The sequence below is a fragment of the Pinus tabuliformis genome, chromosome 1_2 (genome assembly GCF_031772625.1).
Source record: "Pinus tabuliformis cultivar Carrire ecotype Pingquan chromosome 1_2, CPIR1, whole genome shotgun sequence".
Classification (NCBI taxonomy): domain Eukaryota; kingdom Viridiplantae; phylum Streptophyta; class Pinopsida; order Pinales; family Pinaceae; genus Pinus; species Pinus tabuliformis.
Genome location: NC_142298.1, coordinates 345358197 through 345376030, shown reverse-complemented (window position 1 = coordinate 345376030; position 17834 = coordinate 345358197).

Below are 17834 nucleotides of genomic sequence, written 5' to 3'. Positions count from 1 at the left end.
GGCAAAGAAGATTACTATGAAGCAAGCCATGTTCCAAAAGAAGAGGAAGAAGAATCAAACTTTGTCAGAAATCTTCAAAGGGGTTCTGGGAGGTTCAGAGGTAAGCTACCTTTTAAATGCTTTGCTTGTGGAAAAGTAGGTCATTATGCTGCAAAATGTCCTTATAAGGATAAAGGAAAGGAACCTGCTAGATGGAATAAGAAACAAAGTACAAATAAGAAAAGCTACTACACCCATGAAGATAGTGATGGCTTATCAAACAGTGATGAAGATGAACAAGGTAATAAATATAAGCTGTTAATGGCATTTGAAGATGATGATTATGAGGATGCTGTAGATGTGGATAATCTCTATGATGAAATTACTAGACTCAAGAGATGTATAGAAGAAAAGAATGTGATCATTGATACTCTACAATTTCAAATTGATGAAAAGGAAAAACATCTTGAAAAACTAGAAGGTGAAATTGTTGGTCTCAGAAAAGAAATTGAGAAAACAAAAGCTATTAATCTTAAGTTTGTCAAAGGATCTGAAACTTTGGATGAGATTATCAATGTGCAGCGGTCTCCTCTAAACAAGACAGGTTTGGGCTATAGTGGAGAAACCTCTCAAGCATCCACCTCAAAAAGTTATCTTGATGCAGCAAGAAGAAATGAGCAGAAGAACAATGAAGATAATCAGGTAAAGCAGGGACGAATTACAAACAAAAACTATCAGGGGCAATCCATCTTAAGGGTGAACAAAAGCTACAACCAGCCACAGGTAAAATCTTCTCAGTTTGGTTCAAGAATAGATGAAAATAGAAATTACAATCAGTTGGCTGGTAGATTCAATAACCGCAGAAGCTTCTTCAATGGATAATGCTTTTCTTGCCATAACTTTGGTCACAAAGCAGCTCAATGTGTTGCATATAAAACAATCATGACTAGGGAATCTCAAAAACAAAGAAGTATGACAGGGATTACAAAAAGGACCTATAACAACTTTTCGGCTCTTGAAAATGAAGTTGAATGTTCTATTTGCAATAATTTTGGTCATGAAGACTCTGAATGCAGGAGCAGGTTTTAGGAGAAAAAGGAACAAGAGCGGAAAAAGGAACAAGCCACAAGCACCAAAACATGGAGAATAAAGGAACCTCAAACAGAGAGATGTGGGATAGCATTTTATGCAGAAGGATAGGAAAATCTATGGTACATTGACAGTGGATGTTCGAAACATATGACAGGTGATAAAGAAAAACTTGAATCTTATTCTACTTTAGAAAAGGGAAAGAAAGTTTCTTTTGGAAATGATACTCCTGCAACTATAAAAGGAAAAGGGATTGCTCCTTTAAAAGAAAAGGTCAAGGCTGGAAATGTTTTGTATGTTGATGGATTGAAGCATAATCTTCTAAGTGTCAGCCAGATGTGTGATCAAAGAACCAAGGTTATTTTCAGATCGAATGGATGTCTTGTTCGTGATCTTGATACAGGTAAAACAGTACTCAAAGGCAAAAGAACTCCAAATAATCTGTACATATTTGAAGAAGGACAACAACAATGCTATCTGAGCAAGGATGAAGAGCACTGGTTATGGCATCGAAGGTTGGGACATCTAAGCTTCTCACAAATAAGGAAAGCATGCAAATATCAGGCAGTTCGCGATCTTCCAGATATCAAAATTCCTGACAACACCATATGCAGATCATGTCAGTTTGGAAAACAAACCAGGACTAACTTTCCAGAGAAGGAAGGATCAGCTAGCATGCCTCTTGAGCTAGTACATACAGATACATGTGGTCCATTCAGGAAAAGAACACCTAGAGGAGAGGAATACTTGATATTATTTATTGACGATTTCTCGAGGTTTGTCTGGTTAGGACTTATGAAGCACAAAGATGAAGCTTTCGAAAAATTCAAATCCTTCAAAGCCTTGGTTGAAAATGAATCAGGTCACAAAATTAAGTGCCTCAGATCCGACAGAGGTGGGGAATTTACTTCAAATGAATTTTTCGATTTCTGTGATGAACATGGCATAAGGATAGAATTCTCTACAGCTAGAACTCCTCAGCAAAATGGAGTTGTTGAAAGAATGAACAGAACAATCCAACAAATGGCTCGTGCTATGCTTGATGAATCAGGAACTCCCGCAACTTTCTGGGGTGAAGCTGCACATGCTGCGGTTATTATTCTCAACAAGACAAATGTCCGGGTGAACAGCACTCAAACTCCTCATGAGCTCTGGAGTGGTAAAACTCCTTCGGTAAAGCACTTCAAAATCTTTGGGAGCAAATGCTATATCAAGAATACTGATGAGCAGCTTGGCAAACTTGAACCTAGAGCAGATGAAGGCATTCTTCTTGGTTACTCTCCACATAGCAAAGCATACAAGTGCTACAATAAAAGACTTGGCAGAATTGTTGACAGCATTGATGTGGTGGTTGATGAGAAGGGATACATTCCTAGGCAAGTACATCGGGAAGATATCGAAGAAGATGAAGGCTACCCTCAAAGACAGAATGATGAAGAAGAAGAACCTTAAGAAGAACCTCAAGAAGAACCAGAGGAGCAGACAAGAATAGAAGAGAAAACTCCATCCAGATATGTTCAGAAGAATCATCCAGAATCTCAGATTGTGGGGCAGAAAGAAGCAGGTATACAAACAAGAAGAACAGTTGCAGAAGCCTCAAGCTATTTGGCATTACTATCCTCTACTGAACCACAAAATGTGAAAGAAGCATGCAAAGATGAATGTTGGGTAAAAGCAATGGATGAAGAACTTGAGCAAATCGAAAAGAACAACACTTGGGAGCTGGTTCCTAGACCAAAGGATAAGAATGTTATCGGAACAAAATGGGTCTTCAAAAATAAATTGAATGAAAATGGAGAAGTAATTAGAAACAAAGCCAGACTTGTTTGTAAAGGATATGCGCAGCAAGAAGGAATAGACTTTGAAGAAACTTTTGCTCCTGTTGCAAGACTTGAGGCCATCCGAATGTTCCTTGCTCTCTCAAGTTTTCAAAACTTCAAAGTATTTCAAATGGACGTGAAATCAGCCTTTCTGAATGGAGACTTGGAAGAAGAAGTGTACGTTGAACAACCAGATGGGTTCATTCTTGGAAATGATCCAAATCTTGTATGCCGATTGAAAAAGGCTCTCTATGGTCTCAAACAAGCTCCAAGGGCTTGGTACTACCGGTTGGACAAATATCTTCATCAACAAGGTTTTTCAAAAGGTTCAACAGATAGCAATCTGTATATAAAAGTTGAAAATGACAAATTGCTAATACTTGTTGTGTATGTAGATGACATTATTTTTGGCAGCAATGAAGAAGCTATGAGTCAAAGTTTTGCCTCGGTCATGCAGAAAGAATTTGAAATGTCCTTGCTAGGAGAACTGACATATTTCCTTGGTTTGCAAATCCAACAAAAGGAAGGAGGAATCTTTTTATCTCAAACCAAGTATCTCAAACAGATTTTGAAGAAATATGGCATGGAAGATGCAAAACCAGTATGTACACCCATGGTCACAGGATGTAGTCTCAGTGCAAATGATGAATCTGCAGCAGTACATCAACCAACCTACAGATCTATGATTGGAAGTTTACTATATTTGACAGGTACCCGACCGGACATCATGCATGCAATTGGAATAGTTGGAAGATTTCAGGCAAATCCGAAGGAGACTCATCTTCAGGCAGTAAAGAGAATCTTCAAATATCTTCAAGGGACTCAAAATTATGGCTTATGGTATCCTAGAGATACAGATCTTACTCTTCATGCTTATACAGATGCAGATTGGGCCGGAAGCGTGGATGACAGGAAAAGCACAAGTGGTGGTGCGTTCTTTATGGGTTCCAGACTGGTATCTTGGTTCAGCAAGAAACAGAGTTCGATCGCCTTGTCTACAGCTGAAGCGGAATATGTTGCTGCTGCATCTTGTTGCACCCAACTTCTTTGGATGATGCAGACTTTGCAGGATTTTCAAATCACTTGTACACCACCAATCCCCATCTTATGTGATAATACAAGTGCAATCAGCATCTCAAAGAACCCTGTTATGCATTCAAAAACCAAGCACATACCAATCAAGTACCATTTTCTCCGGGAACAAGTGCTTGAACAGAAAGTCAAGTTGGAGTATGTTCCTTCCAAGGAACAAGTTGCTGATATTCTCACCAAACCATTGCCCAGGGACACGTTTGAATACCTCAGGCAAAAGCTGGGGGTTGTTGATGCATCTTCTTATTGCTGAACATCTTCTTATTGGTGGTACAGGCTCAGGGGGAGCACATAATGCATTGTTGGCATTATGGAGAAGGAGATCTTGGAAATAGCTGCAATATGTCTCTATCTCTTTCATGGTGGATCTCTGGTTATTTGTTGCAGATCTGGAGGAGCATGAGCTTAGGGGGAGCATACCCTTTGCCCTTGATGTCAAAGGGGGAGAATGAAGCTGAAGTTTGTAAGGTTGCCATCAAGTCCAACGGGGGAGATTGTTGGCATTATGTTTTCTGGTATAACTGTATGTTACAGATGTTGTACTTGATGGCAACTCCAGTGGCAAGGCTCTCAGTTTGTTGAAAATTAAGAAGGACGCAGGAAACCAGTTCAGGAGGTGCGTACCCAGTGCACACATTTCAAGGCAGAGAAAAAGCATGTGGGGGTTTCTTGTGTGGTATCTAGCCGACGGTTTTGTGTTTCTATGGTGTCGGCTCGTGGTATTGTTCCATGTTTTGGGGAGGAGCTTGCCTATATAAAGCAAAGGAGTTCATTTGGATTGAGCATTGTCTTTGGTTGAATATCTTATTTGGTGAGATCTAGTCCAGATCTAAGAGGGCGAATCTTCTAATGGACTGTGATCTCTATGGCGCATGATCAGATCTGTAGATCTGACTGTTTGGGTTAGTCCTGAAGTCTTCATATCATTTATATCTGAAGGGACGCAGGTTCAGTGGAAGAAAAGCGCGCAGGGACGCAGTGTAGAGTCTGGAGATCTGCGTGGAGACGCAGGGCAGACGAAGTTCAGGTGCGTCTGGGACGCAGCGCAGTGACTGTAGATCTGCGTGGGGACACAGAGCAATCAAGGTTCAGGTGCGTCTCTGAAGCAAAAGACGCGGCGCGATAGTGTGTTCAGGTGCGTCTCTGTAGCAAAAGACGTGGCGCGATAGTATCTTTGGGTGCGTCCCTGAAGCAACAGAACGCAGAACAGTTAAAGGAACAGTGTGTGGGCACGCAGCGCAGCGGAAGAATATCTGCGTGTGGACGCAGAGTAGCAGAAGGTTTGCTGCGTCTGGTCGCAGGCCACAGAAGGAAAAACAGCGTCTCTGTTTTAAGATGTTCTGTTGATTGAATTTCTCTGTTGATAAGGTGTTCTGGGTTAGTTCTGTTATTGCTGATCTGATATCTGTAGTGGTCTATATCTGTTATGTACTTGTTGATCATCTGATGCTTTATGAAAAGAAGTAGGGGGTTGTAGCTCCCTTCCAGGAGTAGACTTGAAAACGAGAAAGAGAGAGAGTTGTAGCTCTCTGCAGGTTGCAGCCTGCGTACTGGTAAAGGACTGCACCAGTACAAAATCATTGTAAAAGAAGTTTCTAAATTGAAAGAAGATAGAGACATATTGCAGCAGGTGGTTTTCTCCCACATTGGGTTTCCACCTTACATCTTGTGTTCTTTGGTGTGACTGTCTATTTTCTTTGTTCATGCTCATTATTTTATGGTACTGATATGCAAGAATAATTCAAAAGATCAAATAAGGAAGATTTGTTAAATTGCTAGATAATACTGATTCACCCCCCTCTCAGTATTATTTCCAACATCTTCATCACTCTTGAGCTTCATTTACCAGGTCCCACACCTATTAACACCCTTATCCACCCTTCATTTCCACTTTCCCACCGTTTTTCCACCATCAATGCTCAAAAAACCACTTTCGGCCTGTTCGCATATAACTTCCTATAGAATTTCTTGTAGATCCCCTGCAGCCTCCTGTAAAAGATAACGCGAGCGATTTTTTAAGATCTGAGCATGGTGGAAATCTACAAAAGGGTGCTATGGACCCCTTAGGTCCTATCCACACCTTCCCAACCTCTTGCAAATCCCCACTCCATTTCCTTTCTCCAATAAACCTCTGCACAGTAAAAAACAATTAAAACACATGCATAGTAATTCTGCGTAAAATTGCTCAAAAATACAAAAAGATGATTTTTCCATATTTTCCTTCAGAAGTAGCTCAAAAACATGTATTTTACCCCTGCAATAGTCCATGGCATCCATTTCAGTAGTTTTACATCTCTTTTCTTGCACAAGTAGGGTTAGTCGATAAAACTAGGGTTTGCTAGGGTTTGCATTTCCTTTCAGCTTTCATCTTCTTTCTGCAAGTAGACTAGCCTCTTTTGAGTTAGCTTTCATCCATCACAGTTAAAAGATTCTTCTAAGAACTCATATAAGTTGGCTTAAGCTCCTAGCGAACTTGTGCCAGCTGATCAAGTGACAGCCTGCAGTAAGAGCTAGTACTTGTGCATATAGCACCGTCGCTTCCAAGTTTGTTACGAACTACCAGGTTGATAAAAGTAAAGTAGGGAGTCCCAGAAGTTGTAGCATCATTGCTGCAATACTGGAGCTCACCATCTTCTTGGCACCGTTGTCGGGGAAGCGTCAGAGTACTTTGTGATTACTGTTTTTCTTCTATTTTCTACTGCAAACATTCTGCTAAGTAGTTTATTTCAGCAAGAGTAGGGTAGTTGTTTCATTTCCATTCTGCAATTTCACTTCAGCAAGCGTAAATTAGATATTTCCTCCTTTCCTTTAAATTCCGCAATTTCAATTCTGAAAAAGTAGATTAGACATTTCCTGCTTTCCTTTCAATTCTGCAATTTTAATTCTGTAGAAGTAGATTAGACATTTCCTACTTTCATTTCAATTCTGCAATTTCATTTCAGCAAGCGTAGATTAGCATTTCCTGCTTTCATTTCAATTCTACAATTTCATTTCAGCAAAATAGATTATTCATTTCCTACTTTCTTTTCAATTCTGCATTTTTATTTCAGCAAGATAGATTTTAGTTAGTTGCAGTTCAATCTATTTCAGTTTTTGCAGGTACAAGCAGAGAAAAAAACAACAAAAATCGCCCAAAAAAAAGAGATTTCATTTCATGCCTTGTAGGAACAGAGACAACTCAGGAAAATTCCTACCCAACACCCCCACCACATCACTGAGTCACCCTTCTCTCTTCTTTGGTGGCAGTAATTCTGAAGAACCTATAGGTGAACCTCCTGAGATATACGAAGATCCTATAATAGAAGAAGAGCAAGAAACCATTCCTCCTGAGACCATGGCTGAAAATAGAAACGGTAGAGGAAATGGGGAGAGAGTAGAAGGTACCTTTCCCATCCGAGAGACTAATGGGAACACAAAAATGAAAAACATAAGTCCCTCAGCCTTACCTCACTTCCATGGATTGACTATTAAATACCCTGATACTTTCTTGTTTGAGTTTTTTGCCCTTTGTCGAACTTTTGACTATGTAGAAGACGAGCAAAAGTTGAAACTTTTTCCTTCTACCCTCAAGGATGTAGCACTACACTGGTTCGTGGGGCTACCTAGAAACAATATCACAACTTGGGCTCAAATGTAGCAAGCCTTTAACAACAAATACTGGGACTACTGTAGGTCAAAGGATACAAAGGAAGAAATCTTTCGAATGACCATGAGAAGTGATGAATCTTTAGAAGAATATGAAGATATGTTTCAACACAGTTATAAAAGTGCTAGGTGCACACTTGACCCCGAATCTCTGAAGTTGGTTCTGCTCAGAGGAGTCTCTGAAGACCTTCTAGATACCCTCCATTTGCTAGCGAGGGGAGACATCTACCAGCTACCTTATGATGACATAAAGACTGTATTTATAAACCATTCTAGGGCAGCCAGAAAGAGAGGTAGGGGAAGTCAACTCTTAGCCAGTACCCCCTTATCTAGTTCATTCCTTAAAAATGAGTTTGCAAATCAGATGGAAGATTTCAAAAGCGAGATGAGACAGACCATTTCCATGCAAATGGATACCTTACAAATCCAAAAGAAGCAAGAGGAAGCCGAGAGGGCTTTGGCCATCTTCTATCCCAGGTGCACCAGAAAGAATCCCAGGAACGAATGTCCATTCCACTCTGTAGAGGTGTGTTTTGTCTGTGAAGAAGACCATCCTACAAATTAGTGCCCTTCCTTTCCCGAATTTAAAGCTATGTACCAAGGGGCTGAGGAGCCACTAAACCACTCTACTTCATGAACCAAAGGAGGCCACATGGACGCAGACCTTACTAGCAGGGAATGCAAGGGACATCCCAGAATTATTACAACCCCAATCAAGCCACTTCCATGCCTTCTTGGGGTCCTCCTGCTCATCCTTCCTATTCCACACCCCCTCCTTGGTCGTATCCTCCTCAATACCATACTCAACTAGCTACTCACTCGTTTCATTCTCACACTCAGCCACAACCTCAGCGGAATGCACCTCATCAGGGGTGGAGGCCCCAATACAATTCTCCTCCCACTCTTTTTTCTCCACCACCTACTCAACCACAACCATTACCTGCTGCTCCTCCAAGACAACCACAGATACTTGTTCAACCGAACCCAAACCCCAATAACAAACAGGCCCAACAGGTATATACTAGAGAAACCACATGCCCTACCTATGTTGTGGAGATTGAGGAGATCAACCTATGATCTAGGAAGGTCCTCCTAGATAGCCAACCTCCTCCTAAGGAGGATGAGGAAGAGAAACATGAAACTAAACCCAAAGCCATTCCACCCTTTCCCGAGAGACTAACTAGAACCATGCAACCAAACCCAGAAGAAACTGAACTTCTCGGAGAACTTAAACAGTTATGTGTGAAAATACCACTTCTCCAGGCCATAAAAGATGTACCAATCTACAATAAGTTTTTCAAAGAGAAGTGTTTCAGGCACCCAAGCAGGCACAAGAGAGATGCTCCAACTATCAATGTCATAGGACAACTATCTGACCTGATGCTAGGACAGGTAATCTGTCCAAAATATCTGGACCTTGGGAGTCTTGTAGTCGATGTCCACATAAATGGCACCATAATCCCCCGCACTTTGATTGATCTAGGGGCTACCATTAACACAATGACCAGGGACACTATGCTCAAACTCAACCTTCAGAGTTCCCTAAGAAAGACCTCAACAACACTGTAGTTGGCAGATCGCTCCACTGTGACTCCAGAGGGGATTATGGAAGATGTCATGGTCTCCATCGATTCTTGGGAGTACCCTGCTGACATCTTGGTTCTTCAGCCAAAGGCAAAACTCACTGGGTATCCCCTCATCTTGGGAAGGCCTTGGTTAGTTACTGCAAATGCTTACATCAGTTGTCAAGCTGGGAGCATGACCATCAAGAATGGGCATATGTCCAAATAGCTAGTCCTATGTCCTCCTGCCCAACCTCTGGCAGAACATGACTTACCTCTTTGGTTGGAGGCGGAAGGTGAGGATGAAGTCTACTATGCCCCATTTTTCAAAGTGGAGGTCACCAGGGGAGGTCCTCAAACCAAGGATGATCTTATTGAAAATTTGACTCAAAATCCACCCCCTAGTGTGCTGCCATTAGAAGAGTTGATGGAAGAAAACCAAGCCAATGCTTTAGTTGATCTATGTGCAGCTGATACGACCTCTCTCTGAGTTAAGAATGTGGAATTTGGCCCTGAAAGAACCTTAAAGATCAACTCATCCCTATCCACCTCTCAGGAGAAAGAGCTATGTAGCTTATTGAACAACCGTTTGGATGCTTTTTCTTGGAGCTATAAGGAGATGAAAAGAGTCCACCCTTTAGTTTATACCCATAACATCTACATTAAAGAGGATTGTAAACTAGTCAGGCAGCCTTAAAGGAGGGTGAATCCAGCCCTTAAACACATTGTCAAAGAAGAACTGCAAAAGTTGTTGGATGCAGGATTCATCTACCCCATGTCTGACAGCGAGTGGGTTTCTCCTTTGGTGCTTATGCCCAAGAAAAAAGGGAAGTGAAGAATCTATGTAGATTATCGAGAACTTAACAAAGCCACCAAGAAGGACCATTTCCCTTTTCCTTACATAGATCAAGTGTAAGATGGTCTGGCAGGGAAGAAGTTCTTTTCCTTCCTATAAGGGTTTAGCGGGTACAATCAGATCCAAATTAGCCCGGAAGACCAAGATAAGACCACTTTCACTTGTCCATGGGGTACCTTTGCCTATTGGGTCCTTACCTTTGGGTTATGCAATGCTCCTGCGACATTCTAGAGAGTAGTACTGAGTATATTTGTTGAGTTGGTTGATGATTTAGTGGAAATCTATATGGATGACTTTACCCCTTATGGTTCTAACTTCCAAGAAGCTCTGACTAACCTGAGGAAAGTTTTAGCCAAGTGTATCGAGATGAAACTATCCCTCAGTCCTGATAAATGTGAATTCCTAATGATAGAAGGGACTATGCTAGGTCATACAATTTCTCAGCAAGGTTTCTAGGTGGATCCCAACAAGATTGCTATCATCCAAAGGGTCCCACCTCCTCAAAAGGTAAGAGATGTTCAAAGTTTTCTAGGCTTAGCAGGATACCATAGAAGATTCATCAAATATTTCAGTAAGCTAGCCTCTCCATTGTTTTGTCTTTTAGGAAAAGATGATGAGTTCATATGGACTGACAATTGTCAAGAGGCTCTGGATGCTTTGAAAGGTAAGCTGATAACTGCCCCAATCTTGAGAGGTCCAAACTGGGCCCTACCTTTCCACATTCACACAGATGCCTCGAACAAAGCCATAGGAGTAGCCTTAGGACAAGTTGAGGAGAAGCTACCATATGCTATATATTTTATTAGTAAAAACCTGTCCAAGGTAGAGTTAAACTATACTGTAACCGAGAAAGAGCTCCTGGCTGTAGTCCATTCCCTAAACAAGTTCAGACACTACATCACTAGCTATCAAACATTCGTGCATATTGATCATGTTGCAGTTAGGTATTTGATGAACAAATCTTATGTAAATGCTCGTATCATTAGATGGTTACTTTTATTGCAGCAATTTGATTTGACCATTGTTGATAAGCCAGGTAAGGAAAATGTTGTTGCTGATTTTCTGTCTAGACTAGATTTGCCTGCAGGTGAAGAAGGGATGGTGGATGATCAAATGCCAGATGAACACCTATTTTCTATTTCAGTACTCTCTCCATGGTTTGTTGATATAGCAAATTATTTGGTTTCAGCACAGTTTCCGCCATACCTGTCCTCAAAAGAGAAGAGCAAGATTGTGAGGAAAAGTGCCCCATTCACTTGGATTGGGGGAAATCTTTTTAAACTTGGCTCGGATCAGATTTTCAGGTGATGTGTCAGGGAGGAGGAAGTTTTTGACATCCTCCTAACCTGTCATGATGGGCCCTGTGGAGGCCACTTTGCAGCAAAGAGAACTACCTTCAAAATTCGACAAGCAGGACACCATTGGCCCACTCTTCATCAAGATGTCAGGAGATACATCAGCCAATGTGACATATTTCAATGGATGGGGAAACCTACTCCAAAGGCTGAAACGACCTTGCAGCCTCAGGTGAATTTTGAGCCATTTGAGAAGTGGGGCATGGACTTTGTGGGTCCTATCAACCCTCCTTCAAAATAGAAGTCCTACATCATTGTGTGCACAGATTACCTGACAAAGTGGGTGGAAAAAAAGGTAATCAAAGCAGCAACAGAAGAAAAGGTAGCTAAGTTTTTGAGGGAAAATATATTCTACAAGTTTGGCTACCCCAGAGAATTAGTCACAGATCAAGGAAGTCAGTTTACCTCTAACCTGATTGAAGACCTGCTCACACATCACAGGATTAAGCACAGAACTTCTACTTCTTATCATTTGCAAGAAAATGGATAGGTGGAAGTTACTAACAGAGCTTTGGAAGGGATTTTGACTAAGGTAGTGAGCAGCAGCAGAAAATATTGGGCAGATCACTTGGTTGAATCCACCTGGGCCTATAACACTACTTGGAAAACCACAACAAGTTTCACACCCTATGAGCTGGTCTACGGGAAGAAGGCTTTGCTATCCATAGAATTTGAATATAACACATGGAGGTTGGTAGCTCATCTGGACCTAGATCTCAGCCATGCATAATAGGAAAGATTGCTTCAGTTGAATGGATTAGATGAACAAAGAATGCAGACCCTTCTCCACTCAGAGGTAGTCCAACTTCAAAGAAAGATATGGCATGACCGACACCTCAAAGAAAAGAAATTTTAGCCAGGGGATTGGGTGCTACTATATGATTCAAAATACAAGGATTTCAAAGGAAAGCTGAGGAAAAGATGGCTGGGACCATATATAGTGGAAACATGCAATGACAATGGTTCAGTCTTTATTCGGACCATTGATGAAGAAGCCATCCCCATGTTCGTCAATGGACATGTATTGAAAATCTACAAGAAGCCCCTTTCCAAGCAGGAGTTCATTGAGACTCTTGGCAAATCAGTATTGGTAATGGAGCAGGTCCCTGTCTCCACTTCACCTACACCATGAAGAAAAACAACCAAAAAAAAGAAAAATAAAAAAGAAGAAAAAAACCTGAAAAAAACACAGAAAAAAGAAAAAGAATAAAAGATCTTTGAGTGAAAGCCTCATGGAGGTGCCCAGGGTAGACAGTGAGGGAGAAAAACTCCTGGAGGCGCCCCAGCTGTCTTAGACAAAAAAAAAAAAAAAAAAAGAGAAAAATAAACCTAATTTTTGTTGAATAAATTGCAGGTTGCAGGAAGGTCATTACAGGTTTTAGGAGGATCACGCAAGACAAAGACAGAGGACATGACTAGGATGCATGAATTCCTCACAATTCATTCCTCCATCATTGTTACCCTTTCCCAGGATCTGGTCTCATTTGGTTCGAAATTTCACATCCTATAGGAAGCTCTGTATCTTCTACAAGACGATCTTGTAGAAGCTACAGACAAGAGAAAATCGATCTCAGAAAAGGACCCGAGCATTTGAAATCTGTCTATGAAGCCTATGAACCTCCCTACCTCCATCCCTTGCCATATGTCACCCTTTTCCATCTCTGTACACCTCCATTACACTCGTTTTTATGTCCCTGCATAGTCACACACAAAAATCCTGTTTTGTCATGCTGCAAACAAAATTTTAATGACAAATCAAAACAACAGTTTTTTCACTCACCATACCTGATGCCCTCCATCTGTGATTCCTTGTTAGCTGAGACCCTCATTAGAAGTTGTAGCCCTACTCATTTTAGCTTGAATTTTAGAAGGAGAAGCAGCTACAAGAAATCTTACAGGATTCCTGTAGCAGCCGATCCCTCTGAAAAACATACTACAGAGACAGGGACAACAAAGTATAGCATATGAAACATGCATGGAGATTTGTCTGGACATGTGAACATCAGAAATAGCCTAAGGATGAGCATGCAGAATGCAAGCAGCAATAGCAATGAAGAAATGGGTTCCAAAATTCGAAATGTGCATAACACGACCGCGACTGCACACGTAAGTGCCTAAACCTATTCCTCAATTACATGAATCATATTTCAAGGATGCGTGACTATGGGAATGGTTCGGATTGAATGGAATCTTTGGCCAGTTAACTGGCCACCGTTGGTTAGTTACACATCCTCGTGGAATCCAAACGAGCCCCGTCAAACTAAAAAATTTCGATTAGATACACAGCCAACACGTGTGGAATGTCCATTCAGGAAGAAATATTCGGGATTGGTAGTGGTGGTGGCGGATAACGGGAGTAAGGGAGGTGATAGCGGTCAGACAACATCCATAAACATTATGACTGTGACATAGGATCAACGGTCCAGTCCGGCCACCTAATCACCTCACCATGAATCATGCCCGTAGATAAAAAACAGCTCAGTTAAGACATTCACCACCCTTTGTTCATTCTGCACTCACGACGTTCTCGACTAGAGTACACATCTACCACTTCCACAGTAGCTAACTAGTTGTCCTCCACAAGATCTTTGCCTATTTTTTGAAAATCTTCTGCCTATCGGACTCTACACGAAGCACAATTTCATTCTACAGGAGCCGGGTGACTTCTACAGGAAGGGTTCTACAGGAAAGGCAGAGAACAGCTCTGCAGAAAGAAAACCTAGAAATTTTGTCGAATTTCAAGCTCAAAACGAGGTAGGCTTGGGAAAAATTCTCTGTGCATGATTTGATTGTGTAAGGTTGTGAATTGAACATGGCATTAGATTGAAAAACGAGAGTAAAAGTCTGCCTACACATTGAAAATGTGAAAGTTTTCTTGCATATTTTACTGAGTCTACACAGTTTCTTTCTTTCTCTGCATCCGAAGCTTCCTCATGATTTTTCAATCTCTCCTGTAAGGAAGATACACGCAGCAGTAGAGGCCAACATATGTGTGTGAAAAAAACCAAATTTTCATATCTATCTATGTGCTGAGAAAAGAACCTGTGTCCTTATGCTCTGTTATGTAAAAAAAAAAAAAAAAAAAACTTTCATAAACAGACAATCAAATTCAGGGTGACAGTAGTTTAAAACAGGGAAATTATTGCCATTTGATGTTGTAAGGAGGCACATGGGAAATTCCTTCTTGGGTTCAGAAAAACCAAATTCAACTATCCTATGTTTCAGTGATTGACTGTTCTTTTCTCTCCACCTGAGCATTTTCTTTTCTAGTTAAAACACAAACTCAACACCATGCCAGGAGGATTCATGAGGAAAGAACCCTTAAACTCTAGCAAACTATATGATCACCCTAAGGTGGTGGACCTTTTCACCAGGGCAAACTTGATATCCTTCTTTTACAGAATTCAGGGTTATGATGAGGAGGTGACTGAAGAGATTTGATGTCCCTAAGACCACATTCGAAGACACATGCCACAGTTAGTTTTAGGGGTTTGACCCTAGAACTTACCCATGATTTCATCAGTAGAATTACTGGTTTATTATTGGGCCTCCAGTGGAGCAAAGAGGATAAATCATTTGTACAAGTAGCTAAGAAAACATTTTTTCTACCTGAGCAGCATCCTGTAGAAGACAAAAACAGGGTCAGGAGGACAAGGTTGCCTCCTCTCTGGAGTGAAGTTAGTTATCAAATAATGAAGTATATCACATGTGAAGGGAGGTTTAGCATCATTTATGGTTAACATTTCAAGTTGCTACATGAATTAAGGTATGGGATGGACTTTCCTCTAGCTAAGAAACTGAGCATCCCATATTTCCTCCTTCAGTCTTTAATTGAATGTGGTACAAAGCTAAATGCAAGAGTTCTAGATCAGTTAGCCCACCATGGACTCATCAAACTATTGGTGGAAGATGCTTTACACACCTATATTGTCCCATCAGAACTTTGGCTGAGAACATCAGGCCATCCAGCAGTGATGAGGGGGAGCAAACTGAAAAAATTGAGAAGAACATTGATGAGGGAGCACAAGACATTCAAGTAGAGGGAAAAACAGAGGAAGAACAGAAGGAAAAAGAGGAATTTGAAAAGACTGCCGAGCCTAAGACAGAAAGGGAGAAAACAAAAAAAACAGAGAAGGGAAAGAGGACAAAGATTTCAAAGAGAAATCCCAAGAAAGCCCAAAAGAAGGCTGCCACAGCTAAGGTAGGCACCCAGTACGAGAAAGAAGAGACACACCCTGAGATATTAGGGACACAAGCAGAAATAGGGGGCATAGAGATTTCTACAAGAAGTGAAGGAAAAGAATAGCAGAAAGAGAAATCCCCTGAAACATTGGCAAGGGAAGCAGTAGCTGTGCTTGCTGCATTAAGCACACCTACAAAACAAAAAGAAAAAATGAAAAGGCAGACCTCCATGTACTTTAAAGCCAGAAAAAGCACTAGGATCAAAGTGGGAAAACCTCAGCCACCATCCAAGAAATCAATTGTCATTGAGGACTCACCCACTAAAAAGAAGGAAGAGTCTCCTCCTAGGATATCTATCACCTATGAAAGAGGAAGCCCAAAAACCTCCACATGGAAAGAGAGAATTAAGTTGATGGACTCAAAGGCAGTTCTACAGGAAGCTGAAACATCTCTACAGGAAACTCTAGCCAAATTAAAAGAGACTGAGAAATTGGAGGAGAAGGCAACTAAACAGTCACAGGGGGAGAGTAAGGCTGAAGAAGTACCTGAACCTACCCCTCAGCCTAATTTGGGCTCATATTACAATCTATTTGAGGGTGAGAATATCATCCCATAGAAATTTGTTGTACCGTTATTTTTCGAGTTAGAGAAAAAGAGCATCAGAAAACACACATGGATGCAAATCGCCAAATCTAAAAGAGTTGAGGACATAGGTCACATGGAGGATAAGCTAAAAGAATTAAGGGGAGAATAAGCCATGGTGAGGCACATAGAAAGCCGTAAAAGAACCTAGCTACAGGAGGAGAATGAACTACCAAAGAAGCAGTTGCAGCTACAGGAAGTCCATAAGGAAGATAGGCTGTCCATTTTGGGAGGGCAGCAACAACAAGAAGGACCTCCAGTAGACAAGGAAACAACTAAGAAACAATAGAAAGAGGGAGAGCTACAAGCTAATGTGGAGATGCTAACAAAACTTCTGCAAGAATAGGAGTACAAGTTTTAAAATAGTAGTTGCAAGAAAAATAAACCCAAATGGCCTGCATGGCCAGTTGGGTAGTAGAAGCCTTACAGTGTAGGCAACCTGCTAAATCCTATGCATTATATCTTAAAGACCAATGGTTGCAATTTCAAATTAACACATTGGCCCAAAGGGGCACCACTCCATTTCAGAATTACAATCAGTTTCTGTAATTATGTGACAGTAGCTCGGCTGAAGATAAGGCCAAGTTAGCAGAATTCTATTTACACAACTTGGCGCTTCCTAACATGAACCTATGGGACCCAAACACTGTATTAGGATATCTGCAACTCATGGCCATGGCTTCTTGGTTAAGCCATGAGGAAAAAAGGGTAGTAGAGATTCAGAAGATTATGGCCAGGGAACTAAATGAGCCACTTATGATCAGGGTAGAACCAGAAGATCCCTCAACTATTATATATTCCCATTGGTACCTTGCAGAAAACACTCACATCACACCTGACTATGTTGAAAGGCAAGCTCGGGCCATTGCTCACTTTGAAGACATGGAAAGACTGTTTGATAATAATTGCATGCATGCTTGCACAAGGAGATGGAACACATTGTCCCATATTCTGAAAATAAGAGAGTACCACTCCCCAACCAGAATGAGGGAGGCTATGAGAAGAGTACCCCTATACAAACAATCAATGCAGAACTTGAAAGCCAATTGGATTGGCCTTAAGTTCAGCCCTCCACTACTGCTAGGACTGTTAGAAGGGGTCAAGGAAGAAGAGGAGCAAAGATAATGGGAGGAAGTAGATAGAAAGGCAGGATTTCATGATAGGGAAGAGGACATCACCTCAGAGGCCTGGGATGTCAGGGAGGCAGACACAGTGATCAAAGATGATGAACTGGATTAGTTGCTCAGAGGATGAGCAACACATTCAGTAGGAGGTGATGATGAGCCCCCAAAAATGGTAACTATATGGGCTCATTTTTCCTATTATTCTCATTTAATCCACCATTCTCCATATTTTTATGCATGCTTTTGAATATATTTATGTTAATTATGTGAATGGGAATAGTCACTTTACCACAAAGTCTAATACGTGCTTATTGCAGATTTTTGGACATTTTTGGACCACGATCAGACATTTATGAGCAGATTTGCAGCCAAATACGAAGAAACAAGGCTGAGGATTTGTAGGAGGGGTGTCTCCTACACTAAATGACCCCTTCCTCAAGTTCTCCACCATTAGCTTAGAGTTCAACAACCCACCAAAGATGATTTCA